This window comes from Limulus polyphemus, unplaced genomic scaffold (genome assembly GCF_000517525.1).
Source record: "Limulus polyphemus unplaced genomic scaffold, Limulus_polyphemus-2.1.2 Scaffold7341, whole genome shotgun sequence".
Taxonomy (NCBI): Eukaryota; Metazoa; Arthropoda; class Merostomata; order Xiphosura; family Limulidae; genus Limulus; species Limulus polyphemus.
The window spans coordinates 21,191-27,273 of record NW_013672951.1 but is presented as its reverse complement, the minus strand read 5'-3'; positions in this window follow the sequence as shown (position 1 = coordinate 27,273).

Below are 6,083 nucleotides of genomic sequence, written 5' to 3'. Positions count from 1 at the left end.
CCCGCGACCCGTAGATTACGAGTCGAGCGCCCTAACCACCTGGCCATGCCGGGCCCAAAAAATAGGTCCCCATTGGAAGAACGGGAAGTCCCTGGACTGCCATCGTTAAAATCTGGGGTTCGATTCCCGTAGTATAGAGAGTTGAGGTAGCCCATTATGGGGCTAAAACAAACAAATAGCTTTCCTCATTTGCTCATCTGTGTTTTATTAATATTTAACTGGAACCTCTAAGTATTTTCTATTCTTATGTTGACAAAGAACCTGTATCGTAAAGGACAGAGAAACAGACGTGAGTAAGGAGTGGTCCTGGTTCTAAAATACCTTCATTACATTTGACTTCAGGGTAAAACAAAACCAATGAATATTTATGAATGATTTTACTCTTGCCGAGACATTAGCACCATGTTGTAAGGAAAAGGACTATGCTACCACTTTAACGAGGTTTACCTCATGCTCAAAACATAGATGGTTCGCGTTTCGACACATAATTATTCCACCACCCTCTCCTCGACGAACCCCTGGGGTTCAAAGGGTACTAGTATTCTAGGTCCAATTTATAATTCATTGATATTCGTATTTCAACTGTACTTCAACTTGTTGATATTTTCATATATATATAAAAACTTGATTTCAATTCTCGTGTGGTCAACGTACCTGGTCAGTGAAAGAAGTCAGTGTAATTGTTTGCCGGTCAAACTTCATTAAAAATGGTTTAGTATAAAAGCTACTTCGTTGTCATTATCGTTAGTTGTGTGAAAGTATAAATCTGGAACGGTTTCAACATCGCACAAGTGATGGCTTTAAATGTTTTGTAATTATTTTTTCAAAGTCACTTTCTACAATACGTGAAAGATGCTTTTATCAGGTGTAAATTGATTGACATTTTACTAAGTATATTTATTATTTGTACTGTAAATTCACACAAATAGTAATGTTGTATTTTTGAAAAAAAAAATGAAAACAAACGGAGGAGTCGCATGGTGTTTAAAAGATTTCACTATGATATCAATCACGGTTTTCTATTCTGATTTTTCAAGAGCACCAAGTCGATTTGGGGCACGAGCTCCTTGTGTGTGGATAAAAACTAGTGTTTTCTTACGTATCCAAAAGTTTGGGGTGTATAGATAATTTTTTAACGAATAAAATTTGGTATATTTAATACAAAATTGACTTAAAATTTTCATAATACATAATAAATTTCGTAAGTGAAACTGAGTCATTCTGTTTTCTTGTTCTATCTGTGGTGTAAAATTATGTTACTGTAACGTTTTTTATTATGTAAAGTAATGATAATAAATTGTTGTTTAATCATTGGATTTTACTTATTATTTCGATATTACTACTCACCACATTATTGAGTGAAAACACCATCCATCGTTTATCATTTAAAAATAGAAAAATATATATATATATATATTAAATTAATAATATTCGATAATAACGACACCTATTGACGATGGTATTGTTCATTAAGAACTCATTAACAATTTGAAAAATACTGTTCGTCAACAATGCTATTTAATCTTTAATAACGTGAAGATTATTCTTCGTGATCAACACTATACACTCTGTAAAATGTGAAAATATTGTTTATCAGTAGCAGCACCTATCCTACTATTAAAACTTTTAAAAAATTAATATTTTCATTCATTAACAGCATTAAATACCCTTTATAGAGGGGGGAAAATATTGTTCACCAATAACACGCCGAGGTAAAAAATTATAACACGACCATACCAAAATTATATAAATTATTTTAAACTGTATTAGTTATGGATACGTTATTTAATCCAAACTTTGTGTTTTAGGAGATAATTTAATATCGTGACGTCTCTTTCTGTATAGTTTATTAATACATTTCTTCTATGATTCCATTGCTTTCATTTACTGTTGCTTTGTGTTCTTCTTCCAACGTTTTCAGCAAATGGTTAAAATTGTTCACGTTTACTAATAAAATAATTTCAATCCGAGAGCCTGCAAGTTAACTCACTAGATGGAGATAGCAGCGTATATGCAACGTCCTCATTGTTTACAGACTGAGTAATGTGCAAAATATAAACGTCGTTAAAACTAATGTCTGACCACTAAATAACTCAAACCGCAACTTCTGACTGTTTTATCTTAATTTGACAACAAAATTTCAGTATAATTTTGCTCATTATTTATCTTTAGAAAAACAAGAAAAATATATATATATTTTGGTTTCTAACTTTTTCATTTGGTAAAATAAAAAATTATATTTACTCGACATATTGACTCAAATTCAATATCCTCAAAGACTCAAGACTAATCGTCAAGATCTGAAATTACTTAAAGCTAAAATCCTCACCTTTATGTACACAAACGAAACTTAGTTAAGCCTAACTCTTAATCCTTATAACAAACTATATAAGTTTGTAAAGTAATGATGTAACTGAAGTCTGTCTGTCTGTGTGTGTGTGTATATATATACAGTGCTCAAACTGCTTCCTGCCACAATTAACAGTACCAGTGATAAAATTATGGCAGACTTTACAACCTGCTTCTCCCCACAATTAACAGTACCAGTGATAATGTTCGGGCACAGTGTTCAACCTGATTGCTGCCACAATTAACAGTAATAGTGATATCATTAGGGCACGGTCTTTAATATGCTTACTGCCACAATTAACAGTACCAGTAATAACATTAGGGCACAGTGTTCAACATATTTGCTGACAATCAGGAACATCCAGTATAAAAATTTATGGTTACCTTATTAGTCTATAATAATTTATTCAAACCTGAAAAAAGGAGACTTCAGTAAGTACCCAGTTGTATAGTTACTTTCGGACGATCCCTCATGTTATAAAGAGCCCTACGTATGAACCACCTCAGTATACAGTAAGTACTCAGTTGTTCAGTCACTTTTGGACGATCCCTCATGTTATAAAGAGCCCTACGTATGAAGTACCTCAGTATACAGCAAGTACTAAGTTGTATAGTTACTTTTGGCCGATCCCTCATATTATAAAGAGCCCTACGTATAAAGCATCTCAGTATACAGTAAGTACTCAGTTGTTCAGTCACTTTTGGACGATCCTTTATGTTATAAAGAGCCCTACGTATGAATTACCTCAGTATACAGTAAGTACTCAGTTGTTCAGTTACTTTTGGACGATCCTTTATGTTATAAAGAGCCATACGTATGAAGCACCTCAGTATACAGTAAGTACTTAGTTGTATAGTTACTTTTGGACAATCCCTCATGTTATAAAGAGCCCTACGTATGAAGTACCTCAGTATACAGTATGTACTCAGTTGTATAGTTACTTTTGGACGATCCCTCATGTTATAAATATCCCTACATATAAAGCATCTCAGTATACAGTAGGTACTTAGTTGTATAGTTACTTTTGGACGATCCCTCATGTTATAAAGAGCCCTACGTATAAAGCACCTCAGTGTACAGTAAGTACTCAGTTGTATAGTTACTTTTGGACGATCCCTTATGTTATAAATAGCCCTACGTATGAAGCACCTCAGTATACAAAAGCTAATATGAATATAGATGAGAGATTTTCAAGCAGTACACTAATTTTTGTGGTTAAGAAAAATGACTCAGCTCATAGAAGCTGCCCAGATTTTACCTGGTGCCACTATGAGTAATAGGATATTTTTGTTTTTGCTTTTTAATTGTACTGCATGACAAAGCTTTTTAATGTTGACTGAGACTAGTTGTACCAATCTTTAAAAGCCATCACCTCCTGTGGACTCCATATTGTTTTTCTCTTAGGTTTATATTTTAAGAATGAAGTTAAAATATCTTATGTTTCTCTTTGTTACAGATTTTGTGTATAGCATCAAATATTTCGTTTTTATTTGTTTGTTTCAGTACAAAGCTACATAATACGCCATATGCGCTTTGTCCACCAATCAAATAACAGCACGAGAGATTGTTCTGAACTCATTTTATACCTAATCAAAAGGTGGACCACACCGATGGCTTAAAACCGATAAATATCTGGTTTCGATACACGTTGTGGATATAGCGCAGACAGCTAATTGTATCGCTTTGTGCTTAATAATACATAAAAAAGAGGGTCTTCTCCACCCCCTCTTACAGCTTATCCATCACACACACCCCCAAAGTGACAGTGTGATACGAACCAATGGACCCTCGAATTCACAGTGTGGCGCGCTAACCACTAGGCCACGCTCGGCCAAAATTCTGAAAGGGAATAATTACCAGTTTGGCACTTGGCAGAAATCAACTATATTGTATATATCATCGCATATACTCAACAACTGGACCAGATATTGTATATAGCATCACATACATTCAACAACTGGGCCAGATATTGTATATATCATCACACATATACTCAACAACTGGGCCAGATATTGTATATATCATCACATATACTCAACAACTGGACCAGATATTGTATATATCATCACATACACTCAACAACTGGGACAGATATTGTATATATCATCACATACACTCAACAACTGGGCCAGATACTGTATATATCATCACATACATTCAACAACTGGGCCAGATACTGTATATATCATCACATACATTCATCAACTGGGCCAGATATTCTATATATCATCACATACATTCAACAACTGGGCCAGATATTCTATATATCATCACATATACTCAACAACTGGGCCAGATACTGTATATATCATCACATACACTCAACAACTGGGCCATATATTGTATATATCATCACATACACTCAACAACTGGGCCATATATTGTATATATCATCACATATACTCAACAACTGGGCCAGATACTGTATATATCATCACATACACTCAACAACTGGGCTATATATTGTATATATCATCACATATACTCAACAACTGGGCCAGATATTGTATATATCATCACATATACTCAACAACTGGGCCAGATATTGTATATATCATCACATACATTCAACAACTGGGCCAGATATTGTATATATATCATCACATATACTCAACAACTGGGCCACATATTGTATATATCATACATTCAACAACTGGGCCATATATTGTATATATCATCACATACATTCAACAACTGGGCCAGATATTGTATATATCATCACATACATTCAACAACTGGGCCAGATATTGTATATATCATCACATACACTCAACAACTGGGCCAGATATTGTATATATCATCACATACACTCAACAATTGGGCCATATATTGTATATATCATTACATACACTCAACAACTGGGCCAGATATTGTATATATATCATCACATACACTCAACAACTGGGCCATATATTGTATATATCATCACATACATTCAACAACTGGGCCAGATACTGTATATATCATCACATATGCTCAACAACTGGGACTTCATGAGAAAATGAGAAAGAAAGAAGGAAGAAAAACAATGGCTCTGTTGTCTCCAGGGTCAACAGACTATTACTTACCCTCAAATACCAGATATAACGTCACGTGTGATATTACTATGTATTTAAGGAAAATTTATTACCAAAATTTTTTTTGCAGCGTTTTCGGTTAACATTGTACAATTGAGTTTTTCTTAACGTCAGATATCTGTAAAGAAAGAACACCTTGAAAATCATATTGCCAAAGCTTAAAAACTTGTTTTTTATCAAACAAACTTTCGAACTGGGTAAGGTCATTAGACTCTGGCTGAAGTGAAACCTCAGGCAGTTGACGCCTAAAAGTGAGATATCCATCTTCGTCTTAAGGTTACTAATGAGGCGCGAAGAGAAGGCTACCACTGTATTACAACATGAGTACCTTTTTTAAAATTTACAGTTCTTTCAGGAAATACTAACGTCGTTTGTTGTTTTAGAGATAAAAAAAATCTATCTTTAATTTCCTTTTATATTACTTCCAAATTTTTTTGCTAAAAAGGGAGAAAAAAATTTAAATGTCAACGATCTTCGTCAAAAAATATATATACAAGAATTTAAAATAACTTAATGTCTTGGTTTCAAGTTACGGATGAGAAAGGAATAACTACGAAGTACTAAGAGGAGAAAAGTAGGCTTAACATGAATTAAGCCTAATTTATGTTCCCCATAATACCATTATACATCCATACAGATGTGTTTCCAAATAGATC